The 24477-nt window shown below is 35.4% G+C and overlaps 1 long non-coding RNA gene across 1 annotated transcript in view; it reads left to right on the forward strand.

Annotated features, from left to right (window-relative positions):
* The window catches only part of LOC140624289 (uncharacterized), a 55077-nt gene that overhangs the window by 19442 nt on the left and 11158 nt on the right, over positions 1-24477 (forward strand). Inside the window, exon 2 of the long non-coding RNA XR_012023774.1 lies at positions 11934-11976. This is a non-coding gene — a long non-coding RNA (uncharacterized lncRNA). The remainder of the gene's footprint in view (positions 1-11933; positions 11977-24477) is intronic.

The raw sequence follows: 24477 nt of genomic DNA on the forward strand, positions 1-24477 counted from the left end.
TCCAGCTGGCCTGCTGGGGGAGGGGCCTGTTCAATGATTCTCAGGTGCACTTCCCTCATGGAAACGTGCCCCCCTAGTGCAAGGCCTTAGGGCCTGGGGTAAGCCCCTCCGGCTCCACCCTGCAGTGCTCTTTTGCTGCCTGAAGGTGGTCAGTGCTGACGCCTGGGATGAACGTGGTAGTCCCAGAGCTGAGAACTCACAGCCCCCAACTCTTCAGTGGCCCCTCACGGACGAGCAATCACTCTCCTTTCTTCCATCAGAACTCTGCTCACCTGGCCTCTGTCCGAGTGCTTTTATCTCAGGTGTTCAAACTGAGTTTGAAAACTCAAAATTTTAGCAACTTCCGAGGTGCGCACCCGCACCTTTCCTCCCAGGGAGGGTGTTGCTAGCTCCTGCCATTTGCTGGGCCTGTCTCAGGAAAGTAGTTGCAGCTGTTTGAGGTTCCTGGCAACGCAGCAGAAACCAGCAGGAGGCTTGCTGTTCTCGACTGGCTTCCCCCTCCTGAGCCGGGAGCTGTGCAGATGCAGGCACCAGCCCTCCTCCTTGTGGCCCTGGGCATCCTCAGGCCTGTCACACCTGGGTCCCACCCCGCTACCCCGGGCCTGTAGGTAGCCCTCTGTGGCAGACTTCTCAACTTCTCCAAGTTCCAGTTTTGCACCCTGCTGCCTACAGTATTGAGTGGCAGGCTCCTTAAGCAGTCTCCTCTCCGCCGCCCTGTCCCCAGCTGTGTTGCATGGGAGTCCAGTCTCTGCACCTCCTGTCTCCCACCAGCCGTCCCTTTCCCGCTTGTAGAATCGCAGCATTTATGGTCTCTGAACTCCGCCTGATTTCTCAGGTGTGCAGAAGGATTTGCTAACTATCTAGTTGTATTTTGAAGGATGAGACAAATCCTTCACTTTGAGGCTCCCACTCCACTATCTTAAATCTCCAGTGCTGTTGTATTTTTTTTTAAAGACATTTGAAGCTGATATAATATCTAGCATCCAATTATAGATAAAGCTGTATTATATTTCCATTATGTTTTATACATTTTTTTTTCTGTATGTTTGAAACCCTTATAACAACAAAATAAAGACTGGATCATTCTGGGATTGGTTCCTGGATAAGGAGAATAATTTTACTTCTACAATTATGTAATTTTGTTTAAACAGGTACAATTAAGATAAAAGATGAACAAGTGTGTAGAAGCTGTAGCTTTAAAATAGTCAACTTGGTTTTCTTTTTAATAGAACAAGTAGTTATTGTATATCAGCATCTTAAGGAAATTATAGTGTGGCCCTGTTATCTGTCTTTAATATAAAATATAACCTTTTTATTATATATTGAAAAGACAGAAGAAATACTGAATATAAGAAAAAGGTAAATGTTTTGAAGGAAATTGTAGTAGATAAAATTGAAATATACGTACTTTATAATTCATAGCTTATAAATTATGTAGGCTGATGTTAGTCTATGAATTGTAACTCCATGAATACATTAATGTTTCCTCTGTCTTTTAACTCAGGAATTTAAGGTGAAATAATATTTTGTTTAGTATAAATTATATGTGCATGACAGGGAAGTTAATTTTCTTTCCAACCATTTCCTCTGAAGTGGGTTATAAAATCTACCTCATGAATTTTCTCTTTAAAATGTATTTCTCTGGATCAAAAAAGAGTTTGATCCAAAAAATGTAGATATTACATATCTCAGGTAAACACTATTCATATAACAGTTTATTATGCATTAAATTCTGTTGATAAACAAAATATGGGTAAAGATAAGAAAACAGATCAAATTTAGGATAATAATTACACAATCCCAAGATGGTGATAGTTATCGTATCACTTTTGTGTGTTCAAATTGAAGGTGCTAGATACAAATCTTGATGTACAAATATGTACATTTTGGAAGTACTTTGTAGGTGCAGCAAAAAAATTGCGAAGAGTCTGGTTTCTCTTTCTGTTGGCTAGATGCCCAGTGTACTTTATACGTTTATGTCAGTTTATTTTTCACCTTTTGTGTAAACAACTTGATCTGAGTTGTCACCTACAAAATATATTATGGTTTGTGTTTGTTTTCTATTGCTGTGTGACAAATTTCCACACGTGTAGTGGCTTAAGACGTCACACACTCACTATTTTACAATTTCGGTGGGTCAGGAATCCAGCACGGTATCACAGGTCCTCTGCTCTAGCTCCCACAAGGCTGAAATCAAGGCATCGGCTGGAGTGGGTTCTGTCTGGAACTCAGGGGCATTTTCCAACGTCATTCAAATTATTGACAGGATTCAATTCATTGCAGTTGTAAGACTCAGGGCAACTTCTTTTCTCAAGGCCAACAGGAAAATTCTGACTTCCATCTTCTGAAATGGAGTGTTATGTAGCCTCGTCAAATGAATGACATCCTAAAAAAAAAATAAAAAAAAATGAACAAAAAAAAATCAGTGACATCCTATCATATTCACAGGTTCTACTCACACTCAAGGGATGGGGATAACATAGGGTGTGCACACTAGAGGCAGGAATCTTGGGGGGACCTCTTAGGATTCTGCAGAGTGTTTTATGTTCTCATCCTTATTTTAACTAACATAAAAACAAAAACACTAACATCTTATTTCTGCTCTTTGTGTTATTGTTCCTGAGCAACTAAAAAGACTATTTTCTGATAATAACTTGCATGGCTAGTGGTGGGTGCCCTTCTGATCTTTGAATTAAATTTGAAGAAGCGGATAATTATAACCAGGCTCATGTTGCTTTAGCGATCGTGAAATGATTTCTGCATTTAGGGGTGCATGAAATGCTGTGAACCTTGTCTGTCAATAATAATAAATCGCTTGATAGGAACTAGTATTTATTGAAGTAAAATTTGAACTTTTAAATAAAATTGTTAGTGATTATATATACATATTTTAAAGATTTTATTTATTTGTTCATGAGAGACACACAGAGAGAGGTAGAGACACAGGGGAAGAAGCAGGCTCCTCACAGGGAGCCTGATGTGGGACTCCATCCTGGGGCCCCGGGGGTCACGCCCTGAGCCAAAGGCAGATGCTCAACCACCGAGCCACCCAGGCATCCCTGTTAATGATTATATTTGAAGAGCAAAATTAGTGGAATAAAATAGTCTGTTGTCTTGGAGATCTATAAAAGTGAGCTCTAAAATTTTATGGTATAGTGAAAAACTTCAAGGAAATTCTTATTTTTAGACAAGATACCACAAAAATTTTATGTTCCCTTTGTCTTCTTAAGCAATGATAATCTTCATTTTGCTTTTTACAAAATAATGTGAAGTGGATTAGTCATGGAAATATACTTGTATCATTTTTCTCTTTGTTTTTTGAAGAGCAGAGAATTGAGTTTCATTTTCTAAACTAGAATTATTTTGAGCAGTCATGAAATTGGTTGGGGTCAAAAATAGAAATATGTAAGTCAAAACTCTGTATTTTGTATTGTTGGCCACTTTCAGGACCTGCTAAATTAATGGGGAAATACTTCAAAGAAAAGATACTAAAAAAGCTGAAGTCTGTATGAAGCATATTTGGGTTCTTCAGACATAGTCCTATGAAAGAAGTATTGTCTGAAGAAATGGATTAAACTGCGAATCCAGGTCCTAACTCTTGCCAGTCTGGGTAGACGATGACTTAGGTCACCTTATGGGACCCATACAATGCAACAAGTGTGAAGTCTTCACATGTCCAACCTCTGTGCTGTCCTCCTCTCACCCAGAAGGGATTAAAACAGTTCAGATAAGAAATTCTAGATGTAGTTCTTCTGTCCTTTAATATCTGCTTCAACTAATAGATTTCATGGTTAGTCCTGGAAGGTTTCAAGTGTGAGATTGATGACTAATAATTCCCAAGTGCTATTAAAAATAGCATCAAGAAGTTTAAGTAATGATTGCAGAGCTGGTTTTCTGGAATTTTCCAAGTTTTATTTCTATTAGAGAAAATTTAAGCACACAGAAATTATGTGAACTTTTATAGTTTGAGGCAGTTATAATTGATTATATTAATCATTAATTACATATTGAAGATCCTGTTGCATTTAATGGCCTTTGCTTTAAAGCAAATTATAATTTTGATCTGAATTATGTTTAACTAGCATTTATTTAAACTATATGATTTTGTAGATTTACCTAACCCTAAAAATTTATAGCTTAGTTTTTCTAAGCAATAGAAGAACTTCCTTTATTTATGGTTGACACAAAAGAGATAGTACATGAAGGGATAATAGATAATTCTACTCAAATAAATTCTTGAGAGTTTCAGAAATACATTCTAATAAGAATGGAAAATACTGAGATTCTTATAATACTTTTTTATAATGCGTGTTATCTATTTAGACTGTGGGGCATTTTTTCTTTCATGAAGATTTAGATATTGGATTATATATGATGACTATGATTGTACTTTTCATTGTATAGAACCTGAATCAGAACTTTGGTACATTATTTTAATTATTTTTGGTACATAATGACAGTTAAATATTTTAGTTAATAGATAATATAGAACCAACTTAAGACATATATAAAATCATCTTGGTGATAATAAAGATGAGTCAAAGATTGTAAGAAAAATCATACCACTCACCTCTTATATTATGTTGGAATAACATTTAAGCCATTTATCAGAAATATAAAAGGTATTATTTATAAACTTCAGTCAATTAAAAGCAATTGGCTTTAATTTTTTTTGAATAAGATTTGGTAAGCGTATCATGTATTTCCAGAAATTAGAAATAATACCTTAAATTAAACCAAATTCTTTTGAGATATATCATGTTAGCAGGAAGGCAGGGAAATGTTTGAAATAAAGTGAACATATTAAAATGTGCTAAGCTGAGTTTCAATAAAAATTAGGAAAAAAAGAGACTAATACAACAAAGCAACTACTTTTCTGCATATTGAATAATACCTTTAGCAACCAAAACTAATTGGTTTAAGTAACAAATGAGTTAATAAGCAGTTTAAAGATAGAATATAGAAATGCAGATAATTGCTTGTGTTCCTTTGAAGTAGTGAGCGGTATTCTTTTTCATGTTTTTCATTTCCAAAAGGAAATATGCAAGCTATTTATGTCTGATGAATTAATCTGAACTCAAAATTAATCAAGCTTTTTTATTCCCCCTTCTTAGTATATTCCATTGTTAAATGTAAATGACTAGAGTCAATTTTAAAAATGGATTTAAAGTGAGGAAAGTGGAGGAGTGTTAATGATAGTGGAGTTGACTTTGATTGGGGCATAAGTTCAGCAGAAGAATAGCAAGGCCCTGAATTAAGTACTATAAATAGAATGTTTATATTAGCAAGCTGTAATCATTCTGAAACATATGAACTCGAGCAAAGTATCTACAAGTTGAGATGTAGTCAACTTTTAAAATAGCAGTACAAGTTATTTCTGATGTCTTTATTCTCTATTTTATCATGGGCTCTGATAGTTCTGTTTGACACTGCTTTATCCACTGAAGCAACGTCGTCTCCAATTTTCCCATCTTTATATTATATCAGGACATCAAGTGACAAGATACTTCAAAATAAATTTTGTTGTTAGAAGTTTTATCACGTAAAGTAGATAGATTTGTAACTCTGCCTCTTACCTGCTATGAGATCTTCAGGGAGAGTCTCTTTGGTGAGATGGTATTTAAGCTGAGATCTGAATAGTAAATATCAGCCAGTTCTACAAAGATTAGGAGGAAATAGTTCTAAGATCAGAGGGAAGAGAAAATGCAAAAGTGAGAGTGAACTTAGAGTGTTAAAGGAGCAGAAAGAAGGTCTGTTTCCCTGAAGTTGTGATGAAATGGGGAGAGCCCAGGATGAGGTGAAAGGGGACGCAGGGGCCTCATCGTGTTGGCTTTTGTCCATGAAAGTTGAATTCTGAATTTTATTCTTAGGGTGATGAGAAAGGCAGCCACTAAAAAGTTTATATATATATATATATATATATATATATATATATATATAATTTTATTGTGAAATATACCGTACACACCAAAGAGTGTTTATCTATAACTTAGCTTAAGAAATAGATGCTGCCTACATTACCAAGACGCTGAAGACTACTTATTCTCTTCCCTACAGGGTTTCCCTCCCCCATGCCCCCCAGCAGCCTGAATTTTAAGCTTTGTCTTCCCCATTCTTTCTAGTTGTTTCATATGCTGCAAATCGTGGTTTAATTTAGGTTTCCCTCTTTTGAATATTATGATAAATACAATTCATACTTTATTTTCTGTGACTTGATTTTTTGGCTCAATATGATATACTTTCATTTGCTTTTCCTGCTGGATAGTATTTCATTGTATTATGACACCACAATTTATTTGTCCATTAAATTATTATTGATATTTGACTTATCCCCTCCTTTTTGTTTTTTTTGCTCTGAAGAAAAGTGAATAAATGATGAATAAACTTGCACTATGCTCCTTGCATGGTATCCTGATGTACACGTGCAAGAGCTCCTCTAGAGAATTGTTGGATGTAGAACGTGTGCATTTCCAACATTAGGAGGAAATACCAAATAGTTTTCCCAAGTGATTGTATCAATTTACATATGTATCAGCAGAGGATGAGAGTCCCATTTTTCCATATTCTCTCCAGTACTTGGTATTGTCAAATTTTAACTTTTTAAAACCGATCAAACCAATCCAATGTAGTAAAATATTAATTCCTTATGGTTTTACATTGGATTTCTCTGAATGTCAATAAGGTCAAGCATATTTTAATGTTTTTCCTTTTTTTTTTTTTTTTGGTCTTTTTTGGGGGATTTGTTTTCATTTAATTATTAATTTATAAATGTGTGTGATTTTTAAGGCATTTTCTAAATATGAGCCTTTTTAGTTTTATTTGTTGCCGGTATCTTTCACCATATGGCTTTTCTTTTTAATTCTCTCAATAATGTCTTTTGGTGAACATAAGTTCTTGATTTTAATGTATTCTATTTATGACCCCTTCTTTTTAGTTAATGCTTTTATAATCTTGTTAGAAACCCTTTAATACTCCAAGTCATGAAATTTATTTTCCTATATTATTTTCTAAAAGCTTTATTATTTTGCATTTTATACATGTTTGCAATTACTATCATAATCAATTTTAGTGTTTGCTATGAAATCAACTTTCTTCTCATATGAATCTACAGTAGTATGTGGCTTTTACTAACAGTCATAATTATTTGCTTATTTGTTTAGTGATAATATCTAATTGAAAAAACTCACCCTTAAATCACTTCTCTTTTGTCCTGAACTTGCTGTAAATCAAGGGTCCACCTATATGCTAACTCTCACTCCTTACAGATAATCTCCCTTTTTTCAGCCTTTTCTGCATTTTTATTTCAATATATTAGGTGTGTTTCCTCTTTTCTTCTGGAAGGAATCTTGGTATACATGTTCTGAAATTCAGTTCTGGACAACTCTTGATCATTACCTCTTTACATATTACTTTTCTCTCATTCTGTCTGTTACTTCCATGTGGACCTCTAGTGATGCATGTGTTGAACATATCATATCTTCTAACCTGTTTTCAAATTTTTCATCTTTTTTCTCTTGGTGAATTTATTCCAATTTGTGTTCTAGGTTATTAGTTTTCTCTCCAAATAGGACTATTCTGGTTAATCCAAGCATCGAGTTTCTAATACCTATTATTTTAAAAAATTCTAGATATATATCTCTGGCTATTTTTCTAATCTGCCTAATATATATATTGATAATTTTTTTATTTCTTTGTCTTATTCTTCAATGTCTTATTTTTATTTCCTTAACATATTAAGTATATTTATTTTATATTTTAAAAAATATTTTATTTATTTTTGATGTATATTTTTCTCAAAATTCAATCTTAGATACAGTAATCATGAGCTTTATTTTGTAGTCTGTGGCCTTTGCTAACTCATATTCATGATTTCTTGTTTCCTTGTGAACTTAGTAATTTGTTACTATGAGTTTATATGTTAGGCAATATAATGGTCTTTAAAGATGTGTATGTCCCAGTCCCTGGGACCTGTGGATATGTTATTTAACATGGGAAAGGGATTTTGCGAATGGTCTTAACATTATGAACCTTAAAATGGGAAGACTATTCTGGTATATTTAGGTGGGCCAAGGCAAATCACATGAAACTTAAAAACTGAAGAGAAGGGAGGAGAGAGGAGACACCAGAAGGGATAGACCCAGCATTACTGGCCTTGAGGATGAAGATGATACAGGAGAGCTTGGTTCTTGTCTCACAAAGAATCTCCCGGACAACAGAGTGAGCAAAGCGATAGAGGTTTATAAAGCAGAGATACAGAGACAGCTCTCAGGAGTGAGAGGGGTCCCAACAGGGTTGCTGCTGAGAGCTTTTATGGTCTGTCCTTTATAGGGACTGACCCCGGGAACTTGGTCAATTCCTTGTCCATATTAGGGTGGATTTGTAAATGTCATGTCAATCCTGAGAACAAACATGGGGGACTTATAACAACTGAGATGTTCTTGCAAATATCATGAGCCCAAACAAGGTGTCCTCTTCTCTCTGGTTAATGTCTCCTCCATAACATCCCTCTACAGCTGGGTTTCTGTGAGCCTCGGCAGGGAGCCCTGGCCTTGACATTCCTGTGTCCTCAGGGTTTGAGCAGGGACTATGACCACACCCTAATGACCTATTTCTTTGTAGTCTGGTGAGTTTCTGTGATTACTTAGTAGCCATTAAAGGGGGGGACTCCCTAAAATTTTGGAGCTAGGGAGCTAAGTTTTTCTGATTTTTACTGTCTTATCTTTGTTTTCTTTTCTTTGGATGGGTAGAAGCCTGACTCTGAGGCCTTTCTCTTATCTTTCCCTGCCTAGCCCTGTCTGCCCCCTAACTGGTTCCTACATCAAAGGTAATCATGAACCAAGGAATGCCAGTGGCCTCGAGAAACTGGGGAGGGACATCACTGACAGAAGCAAGGATTTGAGTTCTTGGTGCTAAAAGGATAACTACTATCCTGATTTGCATTTATATTTACTTTGTTTTTTATTAGCATACATTGTGTCGTAGGTAAATTGACTTTAGTTCTGTTTGGTTTTATTTTTTTAAAGATTTATTTATTTTAGAGAAAGAGCACAAGCGAGGGGAGGAGTAGAGGGAATGGGGAAGAGAGAGAGAGAGAAGCAGACTTCCCCACTGAGCATTGAACCTGATTTGGGGCTTGATCTCATCACTCTGACATCATGACCTGAGCCAAAATCAAGAGTCAGATGCTTAACCAACTCAGCCACCCAGGCACCACTGGTTTTTTATTTTTAAGGCAAGTAGATAAGACTTCCAGTTTTTGCTCTAACTTGAGATTCATTACGTCTATCCTCACAACAGGAAAAACACTGAACAAACTGGAAATTGACAACTCTCTATAGATTCATCAGAAAATTGAAATTAAGTGGCAGATTTCTGCCCTGTAAATCAACAGGTGAATCCAGAGAATCAATTTATGGGGAGTAGAAACCACAGTAATAACTGGTAGGAAAACATAAACAATAATTAACAGGTTTCTGGAGATTAAACTCAACCAACTCTCCCGGAGCTAATAAGTGATTATAGTAACTTTACAGTATAAAAGTTGCTAATATATGTCGGTTGCTTTTCTATATACCAGCCATGAACAATGTGAATTTGAAATTAAAAACATTATGACTTACAGCAGCACCAAAGATGGACATTTTTAGATATAAATCTAGCAAAATATATATATAAAAGAAAAGCTTCAAAATTGATGAAAGGAGTCAAAGAAGATCTAAATAAATGCAGAAATATTCCATATTCACGGACAGAAAGACTCCATATTGTTAAGATATCAATTATTCCCAATTTGATCAATGCATTCAATGAAATGCCAGTCAAAATCTCAGCAAGTTATTTGGTGGATATTGGAAACTGATACTAAAGTTGTATGGAGGAGCAAAAGAACCAGAATAACTAATTTTGAAGGAGAAGAATGAAGTTGAGAGACTGACATCTGATTTAAAGATTTCATGTAAAGTCATAATGAAGATGATGTAGCACTGAAGAAGGAATAGACCGATAGAAGGATGGAACGGAGTAGAGAGCCCAGAAATAGAGTCACACAAATATAATGAACAGATCTTTGACAAAGGAGCAAAAATAATTCAATGGAGAAAGGATAATTTTTATAATAAATAGTGTTGGAATGACTGCCTACATGCAAGAAAGGAAAGGAAGGGAACAGAAAGAAAGGGGAATCTAGACACAGTCCTTACACCTTTCACAAAAATTAAATCCATAGGCTCACAGGTTTCAATGTAAAACACAAAATTTATAAAACTTATAGAAAATAACAGGGAAATCTAGGTGACTTTGGGTTTAGTGATAATTTTTAGGTACCACACTGAAAGCACTATCCGTGAAAGAAAAAAAATTAAGTTAGACTTCATTAAAATTAAACATTTCTCTGCAAAGGGCAATGTTAATGGAATGAAAAGACAAATCACAGATTAGGGAAAAACATTTGCAAAAGACTTATCTGATAAAGGACTTGTATCCAAGTATACAAAGAACTCTTAAAACTCAACAGCAAGAAAACAAGTAATTCAATTCAAATATAGTTTGCAAAAGATCTGAACCTCACTCAAGAAGATACAATAATAGCACAGAAGCATATGAAAAGATACTCAGCATCATCTGTCATTAGAGAATTGCGCATGAAAACAACAATAAGATGATATTACGTACCCATTGGGAAGGCTAAAACCCATATCCATAAGGCTGACGGCGCAAAATAATTGGCAAGAATGCGAAACAACAGGAATTCTCATTCATTGCTGTTGAAAATGCAAAATTGTACTGCTACTTTGGAAGACGGTTTGGCAGTTTCTTACAAGCTAAACTAGTCTTACCATATGATCCAGCGATTGCATTCCTAGGTATGTACCCAAATGAGTTGGAAACTTATGTCAATGCACAAATTTGTTTATGAATGCTTATGGATTTTTTTATTCAGAATTGTCAAAAGCTGAAAGCAACCAAGATGTCCTTCAATAGATGAATGGATAAACAAACTGGTAACCCATGCAATGCACTGTTATTTAGCAATAAAAATAAATGAGCTATCAAGCCATGAAAAGACATGAAAGAAATCAATAAATGCATATTGCAAAGTGAAAGAGGCCAGTCTGTAAAAGCTATGTACTGTATTATTCCAACCATATGACATTGGTAAAGCACCTGGGTGGCTCAGCGGTTGAGCATCTGCCTTTGGCTCAGGCTGTGACCCTGGGGTCTGGGATCGAGTCCCACATCGGGCTCCCTGTATGGAGCCTGCTTCTTCCTCTGTGTCTCTGCCTCTCTCTCCAGGTCTCACGAATAAATAAATACAATCTCTAAAAAAAAAAAAAAAAAAAGGATCAGTGGTTGTTAGAGGTTTGAGGGGAAGAAATGAGTGGAGAAGGAGAGAGAGATGAATAGGTGGACCACAGGGCATTTTTGGGGTGGAAAAACTGTTCTGTAGAGTAGTGTAATGCTGGATACCTGACATCATCCATTTTGTTAAAACCCACAAAATTGTACAACACAAAGAGCAAACCTTATGTAGTCTTGGACCTTAGTCAATAACGATATATCAATATTGCTTCATCAGTTGTAAGAAATATACCACACTAATGCATGATGTTAATAATAGGGGAAACTGCACAGGTTTGGGAATAAGTGAGACACTCTGCACTATTTCTTTGCTTTTTCTCAAAATTTAAAACTGCTCTACAAAATAGTCTATTGATAAAGCAAAAAGAGAGTATTAGACTATATCTTCTACGGTTATTTTTACTCAATGTTTTGCAAATGAAAGCAATTAGTTTTTTTACATATTTATATATTTTATATTATTTACACATAATATTTGTTATATAATATTCCACTTATGACTAGACTACAATTTGTTAATTCTTCTGTCAGTGTTTTTTAAATCACTTCAAGTTGCTTTTTTCTTTTTTCTTCAGTGCTGCTATGAACATTCTTGAACGTATCCCCTGGTCTATATTGGTGAGTTTCTTTTATGGCTGTATCTACTGTAATACTATTTTAATTTATACTTCCACTGGCAAAGTATAAGAAATACTATTTTTAATACATGTAATGTAGGCCTCTTAATTTTTGCCAATCAAGTGATAAAAATGGGTTCCCTTTGTTGCATTCCCCTGTCCACTAGTGGAAATGACAGTGTAGGTATACATTTATCAATATATGCTTTTTCCTTTTCTGTAAAATGCCTATTCATGCCTTTTCTTCATTTTTAATTAGGTTGTCTTTTTTGTAATGATTTGTTCTTACTGTGTCCTTAATATTATTTTTTGTTTTAAAAAGTGTCTTTGAATTCAAATTCTTAATTTTAAATAGTTAATATATCATGTCTCTTGTTTTGATAGGTTTTATTTGTTTATTCAGAGGGCACTTGAGTGGGGGGAGGGGCAGAGGGAGAGAGGGAACCTTAACCAGACTCCACAGTAAGCTCAGAGCCCTACTGGGGGCTCCATCTCCCCACCCTGAGGTCATGACTCCAGCTAAAATCAAGAGTCAGACACTCATGACTGAGCCACCCAGGCGCCCCAATATATCATGTCTCTTACAGTTTGCACTCCTTTCTATTAGGTTTATGAAATACTTCTAGGGACACCTGGGTGGCAAAGTTGGTTAAGTTGGTCGGACACTTGATTTCGGCTCAGGTCATGATCTCAGGGTGGTGAGATAGAGCCCCGTGCTGGGTTCTGTGCTGGGCTCCACACTGGGCTGGGAGCCTGTTTAAGATTCTCTTTCTCCCTCTGCCTCTCTTTCTCCAAAAAAAAATAAAAATAAAAAATAAAAATAAAAATAAATAAAAAAAAGAGAGAGAGAGGAACTCTGTACCACAAAACCAGAGAGATATTTACTTATCTTTTCTGCTAATAGTTCTAAAGCTTTGTTTTTTACATATAAGTCATTGGTTCACCTGGAATTTTTCTTTGTATATAATATAAGGTAAGGATGCAATTTTGTCTTCTTTTTATATTTAGATAATTTTTCAGTATCATTTATTTAAAAAATACCACCTTCTTCCCTAATTTGGCAGAACATCTTAGTTATATACCAAAGTTCCATGTATGCATATGTCTGCTTCTGGCCCCTTTACTGCATTGTTTGATTTGTGCCTAAAGTAGCACCATGGTGTCTAATTACTACAGCAGGAGACCCAGATTCTAGCAGGACGATTCCTTCTCTGTGTTCTTCTGTCACTGGCTTTTTACATGTCTGTATAATTCTAAAATAATTTTATCAGTTCTAATTAAAATATACCCTGCTTGGATGCAGACTGCGATGGTACTGTGGCTAGAGATCCACCTGACGAGAATTGACAACTTTAAATATTGAATATTTCCATCCATGAAGATTGTATTACGTCCTTTAATTTTTTTTTACTTTATATTTCTCCCCTTAGAGCTTATAAACATCTTCCGTTAGACCTATTACTCATCAGTATTGGCTTTATTGTAAATAATGTTTTGTTTTTATTTGTCTTGTTGACAATTCTTGCTTGCATTTAGAGATGCAGTTGATTTTTGTTTTGATCACATGTCTGACCATTTTGTTAAATTCTAAATATATTATGTGGAAATACAAAAGCAATAGTGTGCACAGAATGAGGAGCATAGTAGAGGGAACTCAGTTTTCTTGAAGAAGATACTTCTGGGCTGAGATTTTTAAAAAGCATTTTAAATTCTAAAAAAAAAAGACAAGCTTGTAAAAGTTCGAAGTATAGTAAAGCACATAAAGGGATGGGACTCTATTCCGCTACCTCATCCTATGATAATAATGATTATTCTCAGTGTATCTTCTCAGACTTATTTTTCTCTCTCTTAATACTCCCTTTATGTATGTAGGTTGTTACTAAACAGGGATAATAATTTACATATTATTTTATTTTAAATAGCTATTTTGGACTTTTAAAATGTCAAATTGATGTACATTTTTATTATAACTCTAAACTATAATCCATTCCCTCATTCAGAAGCACTCTAGTTTAAGGATCATAAGTTTTATTATGACCCATAATATGATTCATCATAAGTCTTAAATCATCTACTGGAGTTTCTACTTACCCTAGAAAAAGGGAAAGTGCTTTGGACAACAGCACCAATCTCCTTGTCTGACCTGATATATTATACACAGTTCAGCACAATATTATGAACCAGTTTATTTCATGGCAAAACCTTTTTTTTTTTTTTTTGATGCTATGCTCAAACAGTAACCTTGTCAAAAATAACAGAGAGAGTTCAACTTATCTTAATTCCAGCCCCAACCCTCACCAAACACACCCTTTTGTGCTAGTAATTCCCACTGCAACTACCATAACTAAACTGCTTTATGGTAGCCCAGTAGTATTTCCTCTTCATTAATATTTCCTGTTTTCAAAACTAGATTTACCTCACTCTAGCTTTTCTATTTCCTCCTATTTTAGGTTTCATAGTTAGATTTTTCCTGCTTCAGTCTTTTTCTCTCAGAATGGTTTGAGTATTTTGCTATTGTTTTGCTTATGATCACCTGATACGATCTAGCCAGAATTTGCTCCTTTTATTCAAACTGATATAATTTTGAAAGATCTTTAAAAATGAGAAGTACCAAATTACATTATTTTAATTGTTTCCAAGTAATCTTGATAATGAATTCTTCTAAGTTAGTTTTCAAATATAAAACATTAAAAAAACTATTAATTATAGAATGATACTTAGGTTTTTCTGCACTGAGGCACTGGGATGGGAAAATCTTAATTTCTTCTTTTTCATAAAAGAAGAGACCTTTAAAACATTACCTATGTTTATGTTTAGAAATATATGTAAACTTTTATTTCACAAGATACTAGGTTTCCTTTTTTACCTGGCAAATATCAAGAAGATCATTGAGAAATTTAGGGAAAGGTGAGTTAATTATTTATGTGAGATATTTATCTTTGTTTTAATGATTTTTTTCAGTTCCTGATTTATGAGAGACTTGAATGACTTTTTATGACTTTTCTGATCAGAAAATAACCAATTAAATACAGAAATTGAAAGTTCAGGTCAAGTTAAATGCTTTTATGGTTATAATAACACTTCCCCTAATTTTAGAGAGCTCTGATCAATACATTATTTCTTTTATGAATACTACTTTGGCATATGTTTACCACTCTATTTTTCTCTTCCTCTTCAGAAATAGACATTTATCTAACTCTTTGATTAATACATAAATTTATAATGTTTGAATGTTTAGTATTCATGACCATTTATTAAAATTGCCATGACTTGATTTTGCTTATTTGTGTATACAAAAGTTAGTTACAAATTGGTCCTTTAAAAAAAAAAAAAAAAAGAAGGTCTTATTTATTCATGAGAGAGAGAGGCAGAGACACAGAAGGAGAAGCAGGCTCCATGCAGGGAGCCCAATGTAGGACTCGATCCCAGGACCCTGGGGTCATGCCCTGGGCCAAAGGCAGATGCTCAACTGATGAGCCACCCAGGTACCTCCTGTAACTTCTTTTTTGATCTGTAATCTTATACTAATTTGCTGGGTCTAATTATAGACTCAATCACATATACATTACTTCTCACATATACAGTGTAAGTCCTAAACAGTGTCATATTGGTACAATATTTCACCATGTAATTTGTGTGAATTCAGTCATATTAATCAGGATTACCTGCTCTCCCTTTGTACAAATCTTAAAATTTATACAAGATTTTATAAAAAAGAACAGTATTTTTTCTTTTCTCCATTCCCAATGATAAGTGGAAAATGAGGATCTTTAATAGAGTTGTGTCAAAAATGCTCTGTGCTCACCTTTCAATTGTTGGTATTTCTCATGGCTTTCTTTTGGAATTTCTCTTCGTAATTTTTCTGGGTACTATCACCACCTTCTGGGGCTTTTCCTTCATAAATAGTATTTTGTATGCTGATGACTCTGGTATATACAGATCATATCTCTTTCCCAAGTTTAAAATCTAGTTTACAAAATATTATCGATCATCCTATATGAATATATTACAAACAACACAAAGTCAACATATTAAAAATTGCTTCTTAAGTTTCTTGGTGAAACACACTGTTCCCTTTTAAATTCTGTTTGGATAGTGGCATTGCTGCTCATATAGTCTTAAGCAGGAACCTTTGTTGGTCCAGAAATAAACACCCAGGCCACATCTGAACTCTGAGAAAAGAGTTTCTACTCTTCTGTTGTCAAGATTTGTTAACCAAACCACTCTGTGATTTAGTTAATTCCATTGTAGTTCCGTTTCCTTAGCCATTGGCTAGTAAACCCTGGTGTTCTCCCTAACCTGCTCTTATAGTTAACTATTGATGTGTTCAAACTGATATGTAATGGCTCAAAACAATATTGTATTATTGTTCAGGTCGATGGACTCAGCTAGGCAGTTCTTACTTGGATCCTCTCATGCATTTCCAGTCAGATTTTAGATTGGATTGAAGTCTTCTAAAAGATTGACTAGGCTTAACATGCAGAATGACCCACCACACAGCTGACTGGTGGTGTTCTCCTGGGGCTCTTAAGCAGAGCGCGTACCTGTGGCCTCTCCGGGTAACTTGGACTTCGCCCAGCATGGCAGGTGAGCTCTGAGAAGTGTCCTGAGAGCAATTTTTACAAAAGGCAGGAAGCAAACGCACCAAGGCAGGTAAGGGCTATTCCCGAGAGTGACAAAATACCCTTTCTGTCCTGTTATATTGGTCAAAGCAATCAGAAGATGGTGGAAAAATAAACTCTGCTCCTCACTGGAGGCAAGGTCACCTTGTAGAAGAACATAGGAGATGAGAGATACTTCTGCGGCCATTTCTAGAAAATACAGTCTTCCATGACTTGCAAATCTGAGACTCTGGGTAAATCTACGAAAAGCTCGGTTGTTGAAAGATCAGTTGACGAATGACCTGTATTTTATTTTACCACTTTTGCCGATTTATCTAAAACTTACTTATTTAAATTATTTTTAAAATTTATAGTACTACTTAAGGGGCCACTGGAAGTTTTTGAATGTTTTGGAAATCCAGGGCTCTGGAGCCTTCAGACTCTTCCCCGTACCTCAGTCTTACCTTTTTATGCCCTCCTCTTCCCCACTCCTCCACTGATCCCCCTTTCTACTTCTCTTTTTTCATCTCCTATTCTTTCTGCTTCTTTCTGTCATCTCTCAGCCCGTCTGCCAGTCCTTGCAGTGGCGTCTCAAGCCTGTGCTCAGTATTGATAGTCTTTTCTGTCTTTCTCCCAGCAACTCCATTTACTCATTTTTTTTTTAAACATAACACTCCCATAGTACTTATCACATTGCTTATTTATATTATTTACTTTTTTATGTCTCTTACTAGACAGAGCAACTGGAGGTCAAAGACAGTGTCTTATTCATCTTTATAGCTCCATTACCAGGCTTGACTCAAAGTAGGCTATCAATAAATGTTTGCCTATTGAATTACTTATGATTCAGAAACATCTTTGATAGCTTTTAGTGCAGGTCCAGAAACAAGAAGATGAAATTTAACAGCAGTAAATATAAATTTCATTATTTAGGCTCAAATGGTTTGCTTTAGTGCATTTGTGAATGACTCTGCTTGTTGGCAATTCATGTGAAAAAATTCTCATGGGATTTTGGTAAATACAATTTCAGTATTAGGCATTAAAAAATATAGTGCAATGTTAGGCATGATGAAGACCCTGGAAATAATTTTGTTTAAGGAAATACATAAAAGAGAATGAATGAATGAATGAATAAAATGTGTGACTTGAAGAAAACTTTGAGAAAATATCATTTTTTCAAACAACTGATAAGCTAGCATGTGGAGATGCTGCAAGCTATGGAGTATGTCTGTTTTGCTTATACATTGTGGATCTGGGGAAAGAACCAGAGAACAAGTTCAGGGACCCACTGAATTCACTGTGAGATGTACCTGAGCTGAAACTCAAATGGTCACCTACCCACCATACTCTGGCCACAAACCACATGATGTTTTAGGTCTTCTGGAAATAGGTCAGTTCAGAGCCAGGGTGCAATAGTCACAGAAAGGTCTGATTATTTCTTTTAGCCCAGTCTGCAGTTATAGGTCCCTTTGAGGAGCACTGGGAGAGTGATTACCAGTATAGATTTTGACTGTGTATTGGGATCCTTCCTCAAGGGGAAGACCTCTGTTTCATTCATGGGATTCTGGGTCTGATTTAAATCAGGAAATTGATTGAGGAGCCATGACTCCTGTTTTTATGATTGAGGTTAGACTTTTGTTTACTTGACCTAGAACTTTCCTGCTTATACAGATCAAGTAAGAATTTGGTGGGTTTTCCTTTCAGTTCTAAGAACACCATGATCAGTAAGCAAATGTCATACTAACTTGCGGTTTCTAACTTGCTCACTCTGGGCAATCTTGATCAGTGTTTTAGCCAATCAGTCGACCAAACTGTTAGAGACCTCTCTGATATCCCCAAACTGGAACGTTAGATGAAGAATCTGCTCAGCGAGTTCACTCAGTAAATTCAGCCTGATTTAGCTTTGTGTTCCTTCTGCCATTATCCCATACCCTTGGATGTCCATTCCCACACACGTTCTCTGGATTTCTGTCTGTTTAGAAAACTTAAGCAATACTTTTGGAATGTCAACACATCTCATGGGTCACACTGTACCACATGAGAACTATTGGTATGTTTTTAATCTGAATGCTAGTGAGCTCAAGATCCAGGGAGAGTAGATGTTTCAGTTTGAATCTGAAGGCAAGAAAAAAATAGATTGATTCAGTGCTAGAAGCATATTTCTTTAAGACTCAGTAAATTTACTTCTATAGAAAGTATTCAGAAGAAGAAGACAGGTGCTTGGGACCTTTGAGATGGCTGCATATCATCAGCTAGTTTCCCCTAACAAATACTTATTCAGCAATATGTGCAAGATGTACTTTATGCTAAAAAACAATGTGTTTTAATTTAAAGAGTCAACGGCAGAAGTGGGACTGTAAGAGCACTGAATTGGAGGATGAACCAAGAGGGGTGTAAGATTCTTTCAAGTGCTACAATTCTCAAAATGATACAGGAATGCAAACAAACTCGTTCTTTCTAATGCTGATGGCTCATTTCTTAATTCTTTATAACAAGTTGACACTTTAAGAAATACCACTTTTGGAAACAAAACACTAATTTACTTATAAATTATAAATGTGTTGCATTTGCAAAAATACCTAATTCAGCATAAAAAACAAGTAATTCAATTGAAAACTGGGCAGAAGACATGAACAGGCATTTTTCCAAGGAATTACAGATGGCCAACAGACACATGAAAAGATGTTTATCATCACTCATCTTCAGGTAATGCAAATCAAAACAACAATGAGATATCACCTTATAGCTGTCAGAATGACTAAAATAAAAAATGTAAGAAATGAGCGTTGGTGAGAATGTGGAGGAAAAGGTACCCCCCATGCATTGTTGGTGGAAATAAAAATTGGTGCAGCCATTGTAGAAAACAGTATAGAGTTTCCTCAAAAACTTAAAAATAGGGTAGCTCTATGATTCAGTAATCACACTTTTGAGTATTTACCCAAAGAATATAAAAACACTCATTCTAAAGGATGCATGCACCACTATGTTCATTGCAGCATTATGTACAATAGCCAAATTATGGCAACAGCCCAAGTGTCCATTAGTAAATGAATGGATAAAGAAGAGGTGGTATATATACAATGGAATATTATTCAGCCATAAAAGGAATGAAATCTTGCCATTTGCATCAACAACATAGATGGAGCTAATGCTAAGCAAAATAAGTCAGTCAGAAAAAGACAAATACCATATGATCTCACTCATATGTGAAATTTAAGAAACAAGTGCACAAAGGTAAAGAAAGAGACAAACCAAAAACAGACTCTAGAGAACAGATGGTTACCAGAGGGGAGATGGGTGGGAGGATGGGTGAAATACGTGCAGGGGATTAGGAGCACACTTATCTTGATGAGCACTGAGGGATGTACAGAATTGTTGAAACACTGTATACTTGAAACCAATTTAACACTGTATGTTATCTATACTGGAATTTGAAAAAGTGAATTGATGCTCTCAAAAAAAAAAAAAAAAAACCAAACTAATTAGGCCTACTTCTGGTGTATCTTAATGGGTTCAAGTATTTTCTTTCAGGCCAAAAATGTTCATAGAATTTTTAATTTTTTTCAGGTTTAATTTTAAAAAGTTAACTGAAAAAATGGGCTTGGGAAGTGACCTGAACTGTTTAAATAGGTTGACTTATGTTTCAAAAGGGACCATAGCTATAATTTTGGCAGAACCAAAAGAAAGAACACAGTATCTAGAACTGAATACTTTTTTTTTTTTTTTTAAGATTTTATTTATTTGAATGAGAGAGAGAGATCACGAGCAGAGGGGAGGACAGGGGGAGAAGCAGACTCCCCAGTGAGCAGGGAGCCCGACATGGTGCTTGATCTCAGAACCCTGAGATCATGACCTGAGCCAAAGGCAGATTCTTAACCATTGGAGCCACCCAGGTGCCCCGAAACTGTTACAGAATTAGATGCATATTCTAGAAATTATTATCAAAAAAGACGTTTATGTTTTAAAAGCTAATAGTAGTAACAATAATCTGAGTCGATGTTTCCAAAATCAGTCAAGACAAAAAAAGAAGGGAATGAGGTGATAAAAGACCCAGCACAACTTCATTTTCTGTATGGTGCTGACAAGAGTAACTGCTTCATTTTTCACTTAATACTTAGAGAATATAGGCTGTCATGGGTTTCCAATGGTTAGTTTTTTCCTCTTTTCAAGAGTTACATTTGCTGGTATATACGAGACTGTGGAATTTTTATTTGTCCTTCTTGAGTTGTCCATTTTTAGTTTTCCTTATGGTAATGCACTCTCTCTATACCCACCATCTCCTTGTGGAATCCCATTTTATTTGATGCTGGTTACTGAAAATTCACGAGCACAGATACCTCTGCAGTGTGCTCCTCTATATTCCCTTACTCTGTTATATATTTATCCTCCACCATCACCCAGAAGAGTTTGAGTCATTGGGGAATATTTTAGTGTAGGAGAGGAAAATTAAATCTGTGTGCTACATGTGACTAATCTATGGGAAAGCACTCAAAAAGTAAGACCCTTTACAGAGACTTCTTACTGGTCTGCTCCACTTCCTTGTCTTTGCTTAGATCTGGGCCTCACTGACAGGAAGAGAATCTCAGGTTGCCTTTTCAAAGATGTCTAAATATAGTGATGGTAAAGTTATAAAGTTCGGAAATAAAATAGCCAGGCAAATATGAGTCAAGAAAACTGGGTTATAGATTTAATTTTGGGCAACATGGAATTAAGGGCCAAAACATCCTAGAGGATAGAAAAGAGATATAATATAGTCGTGAACATATTTGCAGGCAACAATATAGCTTTAACATAAATAAAGGAAAAACTGACAGAGCTACTAGAATAGGTAAATAAGTCAACAACGAGCAAAGGTTGTTTTAACATATTTCTCTGAGAACTTGATACTAGGAGAGAAATAAGCAAAGGTATTTGAATAATATCTTTTGCTTATATATACATTTATGCCCATCATGGAGGGAGAGAAATAGTCTCTCATGCACACATGAGATATTTATAAAAATCGACAAGAAACCCGTTCCTAAAGAAAGGTTCAATAAATACCCCAGATCCATTCCACGAAGAGTATACTGTCCCGGAAGCCCAAAGCTGGTGAACAAACCTTGCTTTAAAGAGGAGCTGAGAGGAAGAGGGGCACCTGCGTGGTGCTCTTGGCTCTTGGTTTTGGCTCAGGTCATGATCTCATAGCTCTGTGCTCAGTGGAGAGTCTGCTTGAAGATTCCCTCTCCCTCTTACCTCCTGCTCTCTCCCTCTCTCTCTCTAAAATAAATAAATACACAAATCTTAAAATATAAAAAGGATCTGAGAAGAAGAGTTATGAAATTCCTAGAAGAGTGAAGCACAGCTACGTCAGCTGTGTATTTAGGGTTTGTGCACTTTCTGTGCATGTGTTCTGTTTCAGTAATCATTTATTTAAAGGACTAGAAATTGCTCAGATTTTTAAAAAGTAGAATTAAATCCCACTGGAGTTTTGGTTGTGATTACATTTAACCTTGCAAATAATTTGGAAAGGATGAACATCTTTAAAAACTAACATTAATTTTGAAAAGTCAACCTTTTGACAGCAAACAGCTATTCCAAAACATGTAGCTTATAGGAGCTATATTATCTTAGAATGGCATTCTTAAAATCATAGAACTTGATTATTTTGTGTTCTCGATATTGGATCACTTAAATGATCCAAATGTTTTGGTTAATGCAATTGTTTAGATCATGGTACAGATAGATGAGTTCAATGTTGTAGCTCTTATCGATCCATTCGAACTCCTATGAATGGGAAGTCAATATCAGCATTTTATTTACTGAATATATTTGAGTAAAATTGCAAATAGACCGCACGTTGTATCAAAGACGAAACTTAATTTATATTTTCTGCATTTCTTACGGAAAGAGGTTGATTTTATTGTCAACCAGATAACAGGCCGTACCCTTATAGTTTGCTTATTTTACTACTGACTTGAAGGATATTTTAAATTTTAAAAAATGCCTGTCGTGGGCATATCTATCCAAGAGGCTTGTTTATTTCTTTACACAAGGAACCTTTTTGAAAGTAAGATTCGAAAACAGTAATAAAGCGATCACAATATCAGAAACAACTAGCAGAGCTTTCACAGATTGGGTAGGAAATGAATCGGTTGCTTCTCTCTGTCACTTCTGAGAGTGTAGTTCTTTTATGAGTTCAGAAATCTATTCAGCATATCATCCTGATTATAATAGTAAATTCCTGTTTATCATACTAGTTACACACCATTTAAAGAATAATTACATATATTATTTGTAGCTTGTTTCTCTGGTTAAATTTGATTTGCAATTTCAGATAACACAAATATCTTAATTTCTAAATGCAAAGAAGAATGTGTGCCTTGTGTTCTTTTAACATACTTTAGAAAATGGTGGTGGTCTGTTCTTTACAAATGTCTTTTCAACGTATAGTAATGAGTTTGTAAAGAGCTGTTATTACCAGGAGAGATGCTAGCTTGATCCAGATGATAGGATAAATATAATTCGTATAATTTTAATAATTAGCTTCTCTGGTTGATTGTTATTTAAACCACCTTAAATAACCCCGATCTACGTATTTTTTCTTCTGAAGAATTCTCTTTTTTAAAATGTGTGACTGGAATCTATAATACTTGTTGCATTGCATTCATGACGGACAGAACAAAGTTAATTCAGTTTCTCTTAATTTCTCACTTCTCTACGTTTACAAATAGTTGCTGATATGAAATTCAGTTTCCTTTAGTTTTTGGTTAGAATTTTCTGCTGTGGGTTACTTAGTTGATCTATGATGGGCGTATGTGGTACTTTTTTCATCTTTTCTAGGGAGAGGTATGAGCAAATCACCTGGGCACTATTCAAGTCATCCTTCTTCTGTTGTCTTGAGAAAGGGGTTATAATATAAGTATGTTTTATTTAGATGCCCAATGCCTGGGCTCAATCCTCATGGAGGGGATTGGGATTCTTGGGTTACCAGAACCAGCTGAGACCCCATGCCACTGTGGGTGGATTCATCATTTCATGGATGAAACGAGAGGTTAGCCTTGAGGATAGTGCTTTAGGGCATCCTCACGATGCCATGGTGTTCTGCACAGGTACAGGCCCTTATGAAAAAGTTGGGGAGGAAAGCAATGTCATTTAGTGTTAGGCTCTTCCTTCTCCCAGAACCTCCACATCTGTTTTATCTCTTACTAAAAATGGAAATATCATACTGTTGAACTTTTCTCTTTTCGATAATTTTTTTTTCCAGTTGTTGGTGATCTTTCTAGAAAATGAAATTTCCAGAAGTGGATGTCGAAACCAGCCTGTTAACTGTGTCAAGTAATTTTTTAAGACCCAGTTAATTTTATATTTAACCTGCGTCTTATACGTTGACTAATCGAATTTAGATTAAATGCGTGTCTCAAATTTGTTTTGAAGAAATAAGTACCTGCTCTTCTATTGTATTTTCTCTTAAAAAAAACCCTGAATTGGAATTTTGATGGCACACGTTTAAAGCTGAAGTACTTCTGATTCAGGAATATGTCATTTAGTATCTTTAGGCAAAGAGGTGTGTTTTGATGAGTGATCAGAAAAGTTTGATGTGGTTTCAAAGCATTGCTCCAAACATCAGTATTCCAGGCAACCAGAAGATGTCACTATTGTGTGCAGAATGTATAAAAGAAGGTGGGAGAAAAGCCAATAACTTTTGTATAGTTCCATTCTGTCTCTCCTAATCTTGCTAAATTTCCTCTGGAGCTCTTTGAAAGAAAACACTGGGGTGAAACATTGTCTTCAAGTTGACAGGGAAAAAATTACTACATTCATTGGACGGGCATGCCAGTCAGTCATCCTCCTACATCTTTTCATTTGAAAAAAAGAAAGTACCTTGGCAGAAAAGTTCCACCTCAATTAATAATTTTGTA

The sequence above is a fragment of the Canis lupus genome, chromosome 34 (assembly GCF_048164855.1).
Source record: "Canis lupus baileyi chromosome 34, mCanLup2.hap1, whole genome shotgun sequence".
In the NCBI taxonomy this organism is placed as follows: Eukaryota; Metazoa; Chordata; class Mammalia; order Carnivora; family Canidae; genus Canis; species Canis lupus.